Source organism: Podarcis pityusensis, assembly GCF_964106645.2.
Source record: "Podarcis pityusensis genome assembly, chromosome: 4".
In the NCBI taxonomy this organism is placed as follows: domain Eukaryota; kingdom Metazoa; phylum Chordata; class Lepidosauria; order Squamata; family Lacertidae; genus Podarcis; species Podarcis pityusensis.
Window position 1 is genome coordinate 44,662,747 of NC_138027.1, and position 18,919 is coordinate 44,681,665.

Genomic DNA, 18,919 nt, shown 5'->3' on the forward strand with positions numbered 1-18,919 from the left:
AGAACAGTTATACTAAAATTAATCCCCAACCAGATATCCATCCCACCCTCCCACCCCTCAACAAAGCAAAAAGGGGGGGGGGAGAGAAGGAAAAGCTTAAAATGCCACCGACTGCTTAAGGACATTTTAAAACACATTAGACACTTGGAACAGGGAAGCAATAGCAGAACAACCCCACACTTCCCCAAGAGTTTGTTCCAAATGAGTCCAGCCCCATTCTCTAGGCACTGCCACAGGAGTCCTTTTGTAGCTGGGAATGTGAGGGCCTGGGCCTCGCCCCCTGGGCCAGCTGGAAAAGGCCTTGCAAGGGAGCAGGCCCTGCAATCCTCACCATAGCCGATGGTCCAAGTCCTCACTGCCACAGGAGTCCTTTTGTAGCTAGGAGTGTGAGGGCCTGGACCCCGCCCCCTGGGCCAGCTGGAAAAGGCCTTGGAAGGGAGCAGGCCCTGCAGTTCTCACCACAGAGGATACAGAGGAGCCCCAACACAACAATTCTATTCATAGACCAGAACTGAAATGAGAGCCACTTGCTTGATCACAGCCTGCTAGATCAGATCAAAGGTCCTGCTACAGGTCTGCCAACTCGGGAAAGCAATTGAGGGAGCTAAGGTTGTGTGTGATGTCATAGCATTACTTTCAGGCATTGTGCATGATGTCACATCGTGCGTGACACCTGGATGTTGGACGTGATGCCCAGACACGCTGTTGCACACAATGTCCGGGTGTTGCATGGCAGTTCAGCTTCCATGGCTGGCAGTTTCTCTGCCTCCTGCTGCTGCCATGGGCCAGGGGCTGCTTCTTCTCCACAGCAGGAGAAGGCAGAGGAGAACAAGCCACAGTGTTGCTGGTTTGCACGACAGTGCTTCATCCAGGTGTCCTGTGTGACAGCACTGCATCTAGGCGTCACACACAACATTGTGACATCACTCATGACATCATGCATGATGTCCAGACAAACATCAAGGTGGACAGCCTCCCCACTAACAAATATTGGGGGCCCCAAGGGGTTTCAGCTCCTAGAAGTGGGCACTCCTATCCTGTTTCCCATGGTAGTCAACCAGATGCTCATGAGACAACAGTCTTCTCTTGTTGCTCCTCCATACCTGGTACTGAGAAGGTTGCTGCCCTTGAAACCCAGAGCTTGAATGTAACCAATGTGAGTAGTACACTGACTTATTCTTCATAACTCAGTTGACAAGCCACATAAGCTGGAACCTCTGAGTATAACAGATATACAATTACAGAAATCTATACTCAATAGCAAAGACAAGCTGACAGAGTGAGGTTTTTCTTAAACAACAACTTAACTAATCTACATATGTTACATCTTTGTATTTTTCATAGCACAGACTATTCTCTAAAGTCAGATTTTCAAGGACAAAGAAGCTGTCAGAAAATGAGGTGCTATTTATTTATTATTATTATTATTTTTAAAAGATACCAAGGGCTTATTTTTATTGTTCCTATAGACTACCAATCGTGCTGAGAAGCGCATTAACAGAAACAGCTTGTGTCTTCAAAAATAATGATGTTTCCTTCATATTTTAAGTATTATATATGTTGCTTGGCATATGGGAATAATAATTTGTCAGAATATTTCAGTAAGAATGCGAAAAGGATAATGCTTTATGTTGCTGAGTCTTCTTTTAACGATCCTTTGCAGAAGCTTTGACAAAACCTTGGTATAAAATAATTATATCCAACTTGGACATGATTATAGACATTACATTTGGCATAAATTAGAATATAAACAGTTATGTCTGAGCACCCCAAGTCAATTTAGTTTCATCATTCTGCTTTTTAAGAATGGCCAGCCAGATGCCTCCAGGACACCCTTAGCCTTCCCTTGCTTTGCCCTTTAGCTACCCGTATCAATTTCTGATTGTGGCAGTTTCATTTAGTTTTCATTGGCTAATAGCTGTTGGTTGGCTTTCTCCTCTGTTAAATTGTTTACCTCTTTTAAAAAGTGCTAGTGATCATCAGCATGTCTTGCGGTTGTGATTTCCATATTTTAATTAAACGTTGCATGAGAGAAAACTTTATTTTGATTGTCTTGAATCTACAGGCAATCAAATAATTTGGGTGGCTCTAAGGCTGCAATCCTAACAATGTTAGTACAGAAGTGGGCTTAGGATTGCGGCCCTAGTCAGCACTCTACAAACAGGTGCCCTGGAGTTGTTTTGGATTGAGTTCCAGTGGTCATGTGTGACGTTAACATAGGGGAGTGCTGGAGGTGAAATAGTTAAACAGGTTACCCAATCAGAACCCAGGGGGTGGAGTCAGAGGGACTATAAAACCAGCTCTGGGAGGGGCGAAGGGAGGAGTTCGTTGGGAGTTGGGTGGTTGGTTGGAGTGGGAGTGAATTGGGATAGAGTCTGGGTAGGTTGAGTTAGTGTAGCGAAATAAGCTGAGTCAGGAACAGTTAGGGGCTAGGAAGACAAGTAAATATCTGAGAGGTGGTTTAGTGAGTGAGAGCAGGTAGCGGAAGTTATAGGTCTGGATAGGCACCCCATGAATGTAATTGACCGATACCGTTTAGGAAACCACATGCTTGTTAAACTGCAATAAATAAACAGAAGTTTATGTTCCAATTTAACCCTGACTGGACTCAGTACTGTACCAGGTAGGGCCTGGGTGGTGGCAGCGAGAAATAAAGTGGCACAGGGATCAATAGTGAAACGTCCGGGGACCCTGTGTGATCATCACATCATGGATCATGAAAACTGGAGTCCAAAAAATCTGGAGGGCACTAAGTTGCAGAAAGAAACCGCAAGTTCCAGTACTATAAATCAAACGAAAATGTTGCACGATGTCTCTACATCATTCATAATTTTATAAACTTCTATCATGCGTCCCTTTAATCTTACCCCCCCCCAAGCCCTCATTAACTCTCCAATTTAGGCCAAGCAAAACCTGTCTCTTTATTCCTGCAGTTTCCTAGCTTTTCACCACACCATCTCAGATATCTCTGTGGTCTTCATCAGAGGCCTTTCTCTGTGCACCAACTTGAAGGAGAACAGGCCTTTTCAGTGGTGTCCTTCCATCTGTGGAATGCCGTCTTGGGGAGACGCAGGTGGCACCAACCTTATCAATCTTTTGATGCTACACTAAGACCTTTTTGTTTCGCAGGCCTTTGGTTACTTAATGTTGTATCCTATGGTGGTGCTTATCTTTTAGTAGGGAGGTAGAACTTGTCTTGATTAATATATTACTGGATGAGCTTTTTTTTGTATTTTTGATTGTTAATTGTTCTAATTTTTCTGGTTTAAAATTCCTTTTATGTGTTGTATTTTACCATTTTTATTGTACAAAGTGACTGATACATCATCAACAACAACATTAATTCCTGAAAACTTGTCAGTACATTTCATTGATCTTTGCTGTATAGGGAAGTGGGAACATTCTTAATAAATAAGAATCTAGTTTGTGCAAGAATTTTTCGTACACTCAGCCACTGTTTTTGCTTCTTATCAAGTTGCACAAAAATTTTGTCATTCAGTGGCTAATAATTTTTGCCGATAGAAAGTAAATAGGATAGACTCAGCTATGAATGGTTATAATTGTCTATACCAGTGGAAATGTAATACCGAATTTGTATAAATTTGTATAAATTGAATTTGTCAGATTACCACAGTATCCCTACCTCAAATCCTTTAGTCTTTCCTTGTTGGGAAAGTCTTCCAAGCTAATAATGAACTTTGGTATTAGAAGTCATGGTAAGCGCTTACAAATTAATCCAGTTGCCACAATAAGAGACACTAATTGCTGTAACATGCCACTAAGGACGGGGCAGAAATTGGATTTGGTTTGCATTTAAAGGTGACCATAGCTGATTCATGATTTCCAAAACAATATTCAAGCTATCCTTCAAGTTCGCATTCCCATGAATTTTGCACTGCAGTTCTCCTACCAAGTAATGGGTTAAAAAAATGCATATATGTGGTAACCTCACACTGTTCCATGCTTTGTATAGAGCCTCCTTTCTTATAGTATGGCTTCTTTTGTGGGTTGTCTAAATCTGTATAAAAAGATAGATATGCTGCAAGTCTGCTGAAATATATGTGCCTCATCCGTGCGTATTTGGCAGATACTATGGAACTTGCACTTTTCCAAGTAATACACAATGTAAGTTCTGTGTTTGCAAGGAGTCAGTATATTTGTGTGGCAGCACCTGGGGTTCAGACTCCCTGAATAATGACATTAGACAGGTGCCCTCACTATATTTACGATCCCTGCTGAAAGCTTGGTTTTTATTTCAGCCAATCTGCCCCCATATAGTTACTTATATTCTTGTAAAGATTTTACTGGCTTTATATTTGTTTTAATGATCGTTATTTGTGTTTTAATGATCAGTATTTTATATATGTTGTTTTTAATAGTTTTATGGATTTTAGCTGTGTTTGATCTACAATTTTATTATGTACGCTGCTTAGATAGCTCTTTGATAAAGCAGTTTTTATAACTTCCTTAAGAATTTTTTTAAGAGAGTGTTATATAAAGGAGTGAAAAGCTATTGTGGAAGCCTCTTACTTCTTTGACAATACATTTGCAATATTCTCTGTTTCAAAGACCAGTTTAATACTGGTATGTTCCCCCTGCATTCTTCCTGTAAGTCTACTGCAGGAAGTCTAGTAGAAATTTATGACATCTCTGCAGCTTGGAGGACTGAACTGCAATATTTACGTTTCCTTACAGATTCTTTTATTGGTCACCACTGGTCAACGCTCGAGTTGAAGTGAACCACAAATTCTATGTTCTGGCAGCAGTACAATTCCCAGGTGCTCATAATGCTATTTCCCACTTTGTGAGCTGTTGACTGGAGTCTTAACTGCATCTCTTTGTTACTGTCTCCCCCTATGAAATAAAAGCCCTGTGAAAAACAGCAAAGTGGTCCCTTGTCAACAATACCCTTTATTAAAACCAGTGCAATCTTTCCCAAAACATTCCTTGTTATTTTATTATTTATCTATTTAAAGATCTATTTAGAGGAGTGTTTACTTAAATATAATATCTATTTTAATTATATAACGGTGGACTCTTTGCAATCTTTCTCCTTTCTGGTAAAGCAATAATGGCAGTATTTTTCACAATGAATCTTTTAATGATTGTCCTCACTTCAAATAAACCTAATATCTATTTGAGTCATATCTGTTTCTTGCTCCAAAGGCATGAAATTAAATGATACCATTCACCTCATTTTGAAATTGTAGTTCATTCAATACACTCCAGATGGCACACAGTGATGATAAAATTATGCATATGCTGTTTTGAGGGATTGGCTATGCAAACAAAAGAACTTTGTTTTCTGAGGCTTTAGAAATCACCTCAAATTTCTCTATTACCTGCCCCCCCCCACCAAAAGGGGGGGGGCAGCTTGGCCACTGTTGATTCATTAAAATTTCTGATTTACCTCTCTAAGTACAAGCCTAAATTTGCAATATAGAAAAAGGGACACAAGTTCACATGCTTAATCTATTAAACACGGAAGTCTAATATCCAAAATAAACAGCATCACTACAACCCAGTCCACCAATCCAGAAAGTCTCATTTGAACATTATGTAAATATATTTAGTAATTATAGATATCATTAAGCACATTAATTTTTTTTTTAAGCCAGCGGTTCCTTGTCTACTCCTGGTAGGTACCACAACAAACTTAAGAAAAGATCATACCTGACGACTTGATTGTGCTAGGAAGAAATGTAATTCCTCTCTCATCTGTTCCGCTTTATTTCCTGAGAACATAGCAAAAGGTGTCTCAGGTTGTTGAGCTGTACTGCTCCATTTTCTGATGTTTCAGCAGCAGAGGAAAGGCCAGAGCTCAGTATAAAGATCAAGTACTTTGCATGTAGAAGTTTCCAAGTTCAGTCCCCGGCATCTTCAATGAAGTGCTCAGCTAGCAGGTAATGGAAATAACCTCTGCCAGAGACTCTGGAGACCTTCTGCCAGTCAGAGGAGATAAGTGTGGGTTAGATGCACCAATGCCCTGACTCAGTATAAGACAACTTCGTATGTCCATATATAACAGTGCATGGCTCTGCATCTGTTTCTCAATTCATGTGAAAGTGTAAGTTTGTGGTTTGAAAGTAGAGTGACTTGCTTCTCTCCAAGTCTTGAATACTTAATAGTTATGCACTAGAAAAAAGAAAAGAAAAAAGTTGTAGAGTTTAGAGAACTGGAATATTATATTGAGAAATGGCATGATTGTGGGCTGGATTCAACTATTGAGTCCTGCTAATGGAAGCCAGCACAAGCTCTTCTGCTAACACAACAGGTCTTTTTGTTCCTTCTATACCCCTTGCATGGCCCCCCTCCCCCCAAACAGTGCAGCAGGGAAAGGGAGGATAATTCCATGCGACAAACTGAAATTCTTGTGCTGGTGGGATGATTTACTTAGCAGTATGGAGAATTGCTCCCTGTGATTCCAAGTAAACATAAGTGGGTGTGAGTGTGAATAAGGTTCATGCAGTATTATGCTGGCGACACCTTGCCCCAAATTTCCTAATGCCTTCTCTCAGCACCTTCACATAGATATGAATAAAGTTCATATAGATATGGAATAAAATTGGGGACACATCATACTCTGTCATACTCCACAGTTCCATTGCTAGAGGACTGAGGCAAAGTTACCTAGTTCTCTCCTCTGAAACCAACCCTGAACATAGGAGCTAAACCACCATAAAATGGTGCCCCACAGGATACTGTGATCAATGGTTAGAAAAGCCTATGAGATATCCTGGAGAAGCAACAAGGTCACATTCCCTTTGTAGTTATTCATTAGATTCTGCCCCAAAACCGCAGGCTGCAATGGGTCAATTTAGGCTGGGAAAGATCCCCTGAAGAGTGAAGAATGACATTTTGAAGATGATAGCACTTGGTAACTTGAGTGACGGTTTTTCTAGAACAAATAAGGTGGAACGGTCTATAATATTTGGGAATCTAAGTGTTCAGTCCATTGAGGATTCAGTTTTCTGCCTAAGGTAATAAGTTCAAAGGTATGTGGTGAGCAAGAGAGAATCTTTTGTGCATATATCCAGTGGAGAGTCCTAATTTTTATGTAATGCTAATTTGTCTGAGTGGTAGCAGCACCTCAGGCATGGTATTTGCTCTGTCTGGGCTCTAAGCCAGCCAAATTAGGATGTTTCTTGGATGGTCTGAGTAGGTCAGCTGGGGCAGAAGAGGTCTGCATTTTCTGGAATTCTCATGCTGACGTGCATAACAAGCAAGAGGTTCCCTTATTATGAATGAATGTGGGTGGAGGTGATCAATTACATGCTACCGCTTTTTTGCATTATATACTTAGGCACACTGCATTCCTTCCTGGGCAAACTGGACATAGTGGCATACTTAAAATGACAGCAAGGCTCAATAACAGGAATTTATGGTGTTGTGTTTTTGGTTCTAGCTGAAGACTTTGTTTACCCAAGCCTTTGTTGGTCAGTAATACCAGCCTTGCAGTACTTATTCTCTGGCTTACTGTGGAAGTAGATTCAGGTAGGTAGCCATGTTGGTCTGGCACAGTCGAAATATATATATAAAAAAATTTAAATGTCCAGTAGCACCTTAGAGACCAACTAAGTTTGTTCTTGGTATAAGGTTTTGTGTGCGTGAACACTTCTTCAGATACACTGAAACAGAAGTTATATAAGGGTCTGGTGACTTCTGTTTCAGTGTATCTAAAGAAGTGTTCACGCACACAAAACCTTATACCAAGAACAAACTTAGTTGGTCTCTAAGGTGCTACTGGATCGACTGTGGAAGTAGATGTATTTATTGTTTTTAATGTATTGATTTTATGGAGATTGTATCTATAGGGTTGTGAACCACCCTAGATTTTTCAACTAAAGGGTGGGATATATACAAAGACTCTCAAAAAACAATAAATAAGACTACATTTTATACTAGCAGGGGCTGATGGGACTTGTGGTACAAAACATCTGGAAGGACCTGTTTGGCAAAGTTTGGTCCAGCTCTTCTATCAAGAAGCATATACAGTACTTGATATTTGAAGAATATATGTGTGCAGATTTATGTGTATGTGCATCACACATCTTACTACTTCTAAAATGCAAGTGCACAGTATTTTCAACTTGCACTTACAGAGTTCTTTAAACCTGCTGTGCTTTATCTGTAATGCTCTCAGACCCAGCACCTCAGTCCTAAGCATATTGAGCTGACAAAGTCCAATTGATTTCAATGGAACCTACATCCAAGTCAGTGTGCTTAGGATTGCAGCCTCAGTCATGCAAAATCCTGATAGCATTTTCTGGGACTTCAGAGCTACAGGATTATACTGTGTAGTCCAAATGAAATGCTGAAGGGTAGGAAGATGAGTGTCAGTGTTGGTTTCATGGTGAATAATGTTCCCGGAACATGAAACAAAATATCTCTGGGGCTCCTTCAATAGTAAAATCATTACTGCTGCCTTTAAAGAGTGACAAATTAATGTCTCCACTAACAAAAAGATTACCTCCTGTCCCCATGGCAACGACTCCTCCAAAGTACGGAAGCCTCAAGACAAATGGTAGTCCATTTAGCACAGGAAACGTACACGTTCCAAATGGAGCTAGCAGGGGTTCTTCACCTACAACCGCCATTGCAATCCGCTGTATTTATTTTAGGTAGCTAGTTTTACCGACTCAGGAATTCCAATGAAATGCTCTTTTGTAAATGTACCGGTCTAGTTAAGAACTGCATTGTGCGAAGGGTGGAAAAGGTTTACTTTCTTGTAGTTTCACACATTGATTCTGATGAACATTTCATGCAAAAAGAGTTTCTGAAGTAGAACATTTCAGAATTCATGAATAGTAATTGAGCCCTTTAGTTCTGCACTAAACTTAAATCCATTATTCTCCATTTAAAGCAGACACATCATGTTGCTCTACAGAACACTGCTCTGTCACTTCAATGCTTCAATTTCCCCCCTTCTTCTTCTTTTAGTGAGCTGGGGTAGAATATTAAGCATTCTTTGCTCTCAATATTCTTGCTGTGCTTGGCACGTTTGGATTCTATTTGAAATAGGCAAATAGCAATCATGTTGTTCATAAAGAATGGCTTGTATGTGTGCATATACCTTGCTTTTGGGGGTAAGGGCACACTATATGCCACATCTCAAATCTCTAGGAAGCAGCTTGCTTCAGCTCTGTGCTGGATGTGTGCATTAAAATGTAAAACATAATAAAAGTCACTGTCAGATTTCTGCCTTCCCAACCAAACAAATGGGCTTACTTTAGTGTCTGAGGGATATAGAATTTATCTGTCAGGAGGTAATTTAAAATGTCATGTAAAAACAAAGCCTAAAAGGAAGATTAACATTTTTAAAGGACGCATTTAATATTTATCATTTGGCTTTAGTGTTTGATTAAATGTAGCTATTATTGCCCTTCATTCACTGCAGACTGCAGCAGCCCTAAGCCCCTGACAACCTAGGAAGGGTACACTTCATGAACTAAGATAGCTGCTTTCTAATGCAATTCCTGATGCTAAAGATGTCTCACTGCCTGGGTTTAAATCATGCCAAGATTTCTTTTTTACATTTCCACACTAGAAGGGTTTTATGTTTATCTTGACCAACAAATCATGGAGGTGCTTAAGTGAATTATCAAGGTTTGAAAACCACTATGGTCAACAGAGTGTTATACATAACAAAAATCTAGAGATTCCGGATCCCATTTTTTCCCTGTTAGTCACAGTCTCTTCACATTTCAAAATCCATTTACAAAGGCTACCAGCAGGAATCAAACTGGACAGTCGTTTTCGAAGTGATATTCTCAGCTTTTCAGTTATCATATCTCCTGTACGGAGTTGTCTTAAGCGAAACACTGCAAGGTGAGTAGATATTGCAAGCATTTCAAGAATGAGTTTTCAAAGAAAACCAAAGAAAACTAGAGGAACAGGCTGCTGACACTCTGTTCAAGCCAGCAAAGTGCAGAAGCTATCAGGCTCATACAATGGAGTTTTCCCAGCAACCCGCCTGCTCTTTAGTATATGTGTCGTGAACACCTGAAAATGAAGTATGGGAGCCCCTGTGACAGCTTGGGATGGGCGCAGCAACAGGAGGGGAGGACCTGGTCGAGTTAGAATTCCTGGTGGAATTTTGCTCTCCTCGAATGAACAAAAATACCCTTTTGCTACAGCCATGTATCTTCCATGCCTTGGGCAAAAAACAGCAGGGAGTAAGAGTTTGATCACAATCCAACCCCAGAATTGCTGGTGAACCTGTTTCATTACAAATGTAGAATTCCATTTGCTATATAACATGTAGCGTCCATCATAAAAAGACGAATTGAGAGAATAATGTTGACACGAAACCTTTATTTGTTGTGGGCTGGAGATATTAGAACGTTATTGGATGCCAGTTAACATCATGTCCCTGGGATCTGACTCCCTGTCTTCAGAGGACTAGATTGGGGATTTGGAGAAAATATGCTAATGGGGAAGTATTTGCCCTCAAAGCTGGACTAAGATCTCCCCATTTACTCAGAAGCTCCAGAAAAAGAGAATCTCATTTTGCCAGCAGCATTCCATTCTGAAAAATTAGTGTTGCTCTCCTCAGGCTCCATTCCAGAAGACCCAGCTGAGCTATGGTCAGAGTTAATGGCTAATGAAACAGGCTGGGACACATTAACTGAAGATGATTTCTCACTGGAAGTAGACCTTATCACCCAGATGGAGCTTTCTAAGTATGTCTAAGACAAGGGAGGCAGCCACTAGGAATATGAGTTCTTTTGGCCTTTGGTTAGATCTTGAACGTGCAGAAGAATTGTCTCTCTTATATGCTCTTAGCTGTTAGACCTTCAGTTTTCTCCCTTCTCTTCTTTGAGAGATGGAAGTGTATTGGATAATCTGCAGTGAGGAAAAGCTATGGCTTACTGCCCCTTTTATATACACGCAATATCCAATAAAACTTCTTAAAAATAGTCTAATGACAGTTCTTGACTCCAGTTCATTTTGCACATATAATTAGAGTCTGTTCCCCTATGTGGAGGAGATGAAACAAAAGAGGTACCTGTTGTCATGTACAAATTTGGGGAAGTGGTAATAATGTGAATTTCTGAAATAACAGCTGCACCAGTGACTTTAAACCGCAAACTACATATTTTATCAATTTTGTATGAGTCAAATAGGGACGTAATATATAAACCATTAATCATTTTTTTATTAGCTGCTCATTTACCTATATGAAAGGGCTGGAAGGAGTACTCAAGTTTTTCTTTAAATGTTTGGTTCAATAAAGTAAGCTTTCTTCTAATTTCTGATGAAATGCCATAAATGAAGGGTATATGTTCAAAAAATCAGATATGTAATCCCATAGCTTTCAAAATCCAGACCCCTACAGTTGAAATAATTACAAAATGAAAATAAATACATTACTGACATAGTAAAATGGCTAGAGTAACAAAGACATTTAGAAGGCCAAGCATAGTAGTTTACGAAACTATTTAGTATGCAAACCATGGTTATTAATGGCAGTTCACAAACCACAGTAGGCAATGCTTTGAGAATGTAAAATTACAGCTTGTATTAAAATGAATGCTAAATCTGGGTCTCAGAACTGAAGTGAATAGTTTCCACACAATATTTGAATAGATGTTTAACTAGAATAACATGATTTGGGGAGCATTTGCATGTCTCAAAAAGCTGAAACTGGACCTTATAATCTGGATTTTCTTCTCTGCAGAGGTCAAATCAGTGCCTGTTTGAAAAATTCATGATCCAGAAAAGGTAATTTTTAATGAATATTTATGATATGTCTTTTCTTATCAGAGCTGTGCAAGTTTCCTGATGCTTCCCACAAAGGTTGCTTTCTGGGTTTTTCTTTTTTCTTTTCAAGAAAAGAATCATGTGAATTGAAACCAGCAATATCTCCATTTTAGTTCACCTTGGCCCTAGTTCCTCACAATTATTATTAAGCTGTATGGCTGCAGAGTTAACTTTCTGAATTTTACTCACTGAATTACTGAAAGTCAAAGAAAGATTTCAGAATCAGAGCCCAGGCCTTATGCTGTGATTCCAAATGCTCAGGGACGAGGGATTTAAATTGCTATGCCACATTCATCCATTTCTGTCCTCTAGCAACCTCTTTTAGTTGCTTATACATGGAAGAGACCAGTGTGACCACTGAGTTATAAAAACTATAACATTAAGGAAGAAGATCATCTGTGGTGGGTGTACCATTTGAAGCTGCCATCAGTCCCAACACCAGTGTTCATAAGCAGCTATATCAGCGGTGCTGTTTAGCTGACTGCAGCCTCTGGGAGCTTGTGACCAGCACTTGTAAATGGGGGTTTCTGAGGACATTTTGAGGGGGAAGCTTGGAGTGCTGTTTCACAGTGTACATAGGACCAAGAGACATGAACAGCGAGGGAGCTGCTTATTCCAACACTTATTCCATGTTTGTCTTCCTGCCTAAGAATGTGCAAAACTAGACTTGCAGCAACTGTGAGCCGGTTGCCTTGCTGGAAGAGAAGGTACAGTGACTTGAGGCCCACCTAGCCACACTTCAAGCTACTGAGCAAGATGAGGGATTTCTTGACTAAGCAGAGTGGACTGTCCTGGAACAGTGACAGAGATGGGGTGCCCCTAGGGAGGAGGAAGCTCTTCCATTGCAGGAGATGAACCCCTGGATGAACATGACACACAGACCCTGATTATGGGCCAGAGGAGCAAGGGCAGCAGTTACAGAACTCAGAATACACCAAGGAGGCTATGGACGGTACAGTGTACAGAATGATTCCTGCTGCTTCCCAGAAGAAGAGACATGTGCTGGTGGTAGGTGACACTCTACTGAGGCAGATAGAGGCAGCAGGATATTTGAAGTCGTACCTCGCCTGTTTTGTGAACAATGAAACGAGAAACAGGTTTGGGACACACACACACACAGAGAGAGAGAGAGAGAGAGAGAGAGAGAGAGAGAATAACTGCCTTTAAGAATTAAAATATAGACATAAATGACTTTTTAGCAATTACTTACAAAGATAATATATATTAAAAGACACATTGGACTATGGTTGAACACTCAATTGAAACAACTACTAGCCCCGGGTCTTTGCCAATTAATGTGTGCTATGTCTTGGGCCTCTTTCCACAGATTTGAAGCCTTTCCTCGACAACCCCCGTGGAGTTGATGGGGGAAAGATCTTTAACAATGTTCAAAAAACTATAATGCACCGCATCCCTATCAAATGAATCTTTGTTTTATAGCTAATCAAGCCCCAGCCCTATCAAGAATCCTTTGGGATTTCATTCTTAACTACTGTAAATTAGTTTCTCCTTTAATTGATAGCAAGAATGACTAGTCCTATTTAGCAAATCATTGCCGGAATGATGAAGCATTGGCTCCAGTGTGCACTAGTTCAATTTCCGCTGTCTATCCTGTTAACCTGCAATGGTACTTTCACGCACATCCTGCAGCTGAGCTTCTGCTGACTGGGCTCTCCAGATACCATTCTGTAGACTCAAATGAAACATAACCCCAATTTAGCTCAAATCATTCTCGACTACGGCAAACTGTTTCCAGAGTGGAAACAATTCCATAATCAGGACGTTGACAATTTGGGTTGGTTTGATTTGATGTAGATAAGCAGCACGGCAGGGGGTTGACTGCCTGTTTTGCTAAAATATTTTTTTCAAAGTTGCTTTCCTCCTCCTTAAGGTTTTGCACACCCTAGGATATTTGGCTGCTTGTCCATCTTTGCCCATTTTGTTTTTTGAAGCAAGAAAGAAATTGGCACACAAAGAAATAAATACCAAGTCTGTCTCTAAAATGAAAAGGTCATCTGGATTATTGTGGGAGAAGAGTGACATAGCATAGTGTGTGCAAAACCTTTAATGATGGATGCTTAGAGCACCTTCCACCAACTTGGTTGGTGCGCCTGCTGTGACCTTTCATGGACAAAATGGCCTTGACACTGTCACAGCTCAGAGGACTACTTGGGGCTTTATGTGGTGCTGACACCACCAACTTACTTTCTTTTGTGGGTACCTGCTGTGGATGGATCAGTACACCCACATTTTTTTTCTATGCCTTTGTAATGTACAGTATAGAATACAGTGGTGCCTCGCAAGACGAAAAGAATCCGTTCCGCGAGTCTCTTCGTCTTGCGGGTTTTTTCGTCTTGCGAAGCAAGCCCATTAGCGGTTTAGCGGATTAGTGCTACAGTATTAGCGGCTTAGCGGGCTTAGTGGATCAGCTGATAAGCGGCTTAACGATCAGCTGATAAGCGGCTTAGCATCAGCTGTTAAGCGGCTTAGCCATCAGCTGATAAGCGGTTTAGCGGCTTGGGAAAAAGGGGGGGGAGGAAAAAAACCCCGCAGGAACTCGCAAGACATTTTCGTCTTGCGAAGCAAGCACATAGGAAATTCGTTTTGCGAAGCACCTCCAAAACGGAAAACCCTTTCGTCTAGCGGGTTTTCCGTCTTGCGAGGCATTCGTCTTGCGGGGCACCACTGTAATTCAATGCATGTGTAGGTATGGCTATGAAAAGGGTTCAGAATTTCAGCTGATTCAGAAAACAGCGTCCCAGTTACTAAATGCTTTAAATTTTTCCCCAGGTTTTGTATGTGTGTAAGATCTTTGTTGACCTCTAATTCCTTTCTGGGCACAATTCATAGAGATGATCTTGAACCATACAGGACATGCAGCCAACTTATCTAAAGGGCTGTCTTCTTCAATACAAACATGAGGTGTCCCCACTTTGAGAAGTTAGGTAGCTACAATGATGAGGCCATCTTAGCTGCCTGTGACACCACCATTATGGAACACCCTCCCTAGACAAACGACTATCCCCTACATTATTGTCCTTCAGATGCCAAGTGAAGAATACTTTAGTCCTGAAAAAGGTAGCAGATTTATTGACCTTTATTATATATTATGTTGCTAGTTTTTGTTTTTCACAACTTCCCAGCTGGAGAAATGTACAGATCTCACAAGGCGAGGGGGCATAAAGGAGAGAAGTAAGAAGCAAAGAGGTGGAGGCTCTTTTGGTTTGATGGACATATCTAACTTTCATTTATAGTTAATTCTTTCTCCAGTGTACTCCAATCACAGTGATTTGAGGAATAAACAGAGTTGTTCTTCACGTATTATGCCATTCTCTCCTGAGGGTGTAAGCAGCAGAGTTAGACTATTGGAATTTTTCTTTTTCCTAACAAACAATTAAAAATCATAGCGCGCTCTCTCTCTTTTTCATGGAGAATACGTCCAAGAAGGGGGAGAGGCCTTGAAAAAAAACCCAAAATGGTGACTTCTCTAGTTTTTAAACTGAAGGTAAACTCACCGTGCATGGTAGCCTCTGGACTTGTGCAGACAGCGGCAGCCACTTCTGCGCATGCACAAATGGCAGAAGCTGCTTCTGCGTGTGCACGAATCATGGCAAACCCAGTATTTACTTCCGGGTTTGCCGCGGTCGCAACTTGGATCGGGCCCAAGAAGAGGCGGTCATAAGTAGAGGTTCTACTGTATCTTTCCCTATAAATGAATGAAGATACAGTTGTGTGTGTAACTGTTTTATTTCCATTATGTTCCTAAACAATTTTAATGTAGATCGTGTAGCACCACAGAATCATTTTCTTGCCTTCTAACTTTCCAGTTCCATGAAAACTTTGTGTAAGTGATAAAACACCACATCAAAATTTGAGCCTGATGAGTTGCAAAATTATTTGGGGTGATTTTCATGACAGTTCTATTAATGAGTTGTTGTCTCCTATGAGCATGAACATTTTCTGCAGAATGTATTAGACAGCTTCCTAATAAGCAACAACTCCCATCCCTTCTACTTAGTCTGGATTCTGGAGGGAGCTACATCCCTACCATAAACTACTGCTGACATTTTGTCCTAGGGCAGAACTCTGTTTGATGGAAAGGGATGCTTGTTTTCTTCTGGTCCCTCGGCATTTTCAGGATCCAAACATCTTGTTAGACCTGTTGTATTTATTTTGGTTGAGTTTTTTAATGTTATAAATTCATTTCTTACCTCTGTGACCTGTAGGCTTATTGAAAGGAGGCTGCAGTGTTTTCAGAATGAGAATTTCTCACTGAGGAATCTGGCTAATTGGCACTTTTCAATAGAAACAGAAATAATAGTGTCAATCAAGTGATCCTCTGGGCTCATAGAGATACAATGCAAGAGCAAATTTCCCGTTTTACTGATTAAATTGCTTTTGAAAAATGAGCATAGTACAAAGGAATAAACTGCTTGAAAAATAAACTCTACATCAGAACAGAAAAAAAAATGTTTGGCGTACACAATCTACTGATTTGTGATGTATTCTGAATTTATTTTAAGAAAGCAGTTCTATTGTTGTTTTGATACTGGTTACCACCATGATGTATTTTTTTCTTCGTGCTGATGGTCTAGAATTTTTAGCAAATAAATAAATAACCAGCAAATAAATAAATAACCAGCAAATAAATAAATAACCAGCAAATAAATAAATAACCAGAAAGATGGAGTCAGGAGAGAAGCCAGTCTACAATAAAAGCTATGTAGCAATAAGTGATGATCTAGTATTGACTCTACAGGAACCAGAATCTAGCACAAAGAGGGTATTGGAATTGATTCAAGAATTTGGGCAAGTAGCAGGTTTTAAGCTGAACAAGATGAAAACTAAGGTCTTAGAGAAAAACTTAACTGTAAATGAGAGAGAGAAATTTCAGGAAGAGACAGGATTAACATTGGTTAATATGGGTTAATATGACTGCTAAAAATGTAAATTTATTTAAGGATAATTATGAAAAATGTTGGACCGAAGTGAAAAAAGACTTAGAAATGTGGTCAAATTTGAAGTTATCACTATTAGGCCGAATTGCTGTGATAAAAATGAATGTGCTGCCAAGGATGTTGTTCTTGTTTCAAACATTACAAATTTTGGATAAGATGGATTGTTTTAAGAAGTGGCAGAAAGATATTTCCAGATTTGTCTGGCAGGGCAAGAAGCCTCGAATAAAATTTAAGATATTATCTGATGCTAAAGAAAGAGGTGGATTTGCCCTGCCAGACCTAAAACTCTATTATGAATCAGCTGCTTTTTGTTGGCTGAGAGAATGGCTGCTACTTGAAGACACTGATGTGTTGGACCTAGAAGGTTTTAACAACATATTTGGTTGGCATGCATATCTGTGGTATGATAAGGTAAAAGCACATAAAGCGTTTAAAAATCATATTGTTAGAAAAGCATTGTTTAATGTATGGATAAGATATAAAGATTTGTTAGAAAAGAAAACCCCAAGATGGTTGTCACCAATGGAAGCAAAGGCACAGAAAAAACTCAATATGGAGGCCAAATGGCCGAAATATTGGGAAATTTTGGAACAAGAGGGAGACAGACTAAAATTGCAGAGCTTTGAAAAATTGAAAAATAAAGTGCGAGATTGGCTCCATTATTATCAAATAATGGAGGCATACAATTTGGACAAAAAAGTTGGTTTCCAGGTGGAAAAATCAAAATTGGAAACAGAACTGTTAGATTCCAAAATCAAGAATTTGTCAAAAATGTATAACTTGCTGTTGAAACACCCAGGATGAAACGGTGAAATCAGCTATGATTAAATGGGCACAAGATGTCGGATATAATATAATGATGGCTGACTGGGAACAGTTATGGACCACAGGTATGAAATTTACGGCATGTAATGCCCTAAGAGAAAACTTAATGAAAATGATTTATAGGTGGTACATGACACCAGTCAAGCTTGCAAAAATTTACCATTTGCCCGAAAATAAATGTTGGAAATGTAATGAGACTGAAGGCACATTCTTTCACCTTTGGTGGACATGCCCAAGGATTAAGACATTCTGGGAGATGATTTATAATGAAATGAAAAAGGTATTTAAATATACCTTTCTGAAGAAACCAGAGGCCTTTCTCCTGGGCATGGTCGGCCAATTGGTGCCAAAGAAGGATAGAAACTTCTTTATGTATGCTACAACGGCAGCAAGAATACTCATCGCGAAGTATTGGAAGACACAAGATTTACCCACCGGGGAAGAATGGCAGATGAAGTTGATGGACTACATGGAATTGGCGGAAATGACTGGCAGAATCCGAGACCAGGGAGAAGAGTCGGTGGAAGAAGATTGGAAAAAGTTTAAAGACTATTTACAGAAATATTGTAAAATTAATGAATGTTAGAAAAATGTTGGAATGAAGTTATATGGCTTCAGTAGAAATGTTATAAGGAATTAAGTATAAATAGATTAATAGAGAATTAAAGGGAAAAATAAGGTTAAAATGTGTTAAGATAATTATAGGATGGAAAGCAGAGGAAGATGGAAAGGAATTGCTGAAACAACTAAATAGAAGTGGAATACAAAAAGGGAGGTGTGAGGAGGTCATGGAAATAAGTGAATGAAAGAATGAAATTATTTGATGTGTTTTAAATTGTTTTTGTTTTGTTTTCTTAGTTTAAATTGTTTTTGTTTTGTTCTCTTAGTTTAAATTGTTTTTGTTAGTTTAGTGTTAGGTATTGTTTTTGTATTGTATTGTATTGTTTATTTTCTTTTTCTATGTATGTTCAAATTGTTGGAAAGTAATAAATATCATTAAAAAAAAAAAAGCTATGTAGCAATAAGTGAACAAGGTCCCAGCACTGGCTGGGATTAGGGATCACAATTAAACAGACTCGATGTGTCGCCTATTCATGAATTAATCACTGGCATTTGTTCTACAGTAATACTTTCATTTAAACTACAACACCCTTTTGCACAGAATTAACTAAAAAGATGACTTTGCCACCACCTCACCCTTTCCACTGATTCAGCTTCTGAGAGCCTTTTGTTCCAGCTAGTTGTGCTGCTCCTGGTTTATTGAGCAGAGGTGGTACCCAGATGTTGCTGAACTTCATCTCCATCAGCCCTCACCACTGGTCACATTGGCTAGTGCTAATGGGAGTTAATAAGACAAAAGCACATGGGACACC

The 18,919-nt window shown here is 39.7% G+C and overlaps 1 protein-coding gene and 1 long non-coding RNA gene across 7 annotated transcripts in view; both read left to right on the forward strand.

Annotated features, from left to right (window-relative positions):
- The window catches only part of LOC308476418 (uncharacterized protein), a 244,192-nt gene that overhangs the window by 37,629 nt on the left and 187,644 nt on the right, over positions 1 to 18,919 (forward strand). The window lies entirely within an intron of this gene.
- On the forward strand, positions 950 to 13,352 carry LOC308476420. 4 transcript variants are annotated; one of them, XR_013985873.1, is made up of 8 exons: positions 950 to 1,156; positions 1,345 to 1,401; positions 2,934 to 3,073; positions 4,696 to 5,903; positions 7,406 to 7,494; positions 9,724 to 9,828; positions 11,681 to 11,724; positions 12,414 to 13,351. It is a non-coding gene; the product is annotated as an uncharacterized lncRNA (long non-coding RNA). The 4 variants fall into 4 exon arrangements; XR_013985874.1 differs by lacking the exon at positions 9,724 to 9,828; XR_013985875.1 differs by lacking the exon at positions 2,934 to 3,073.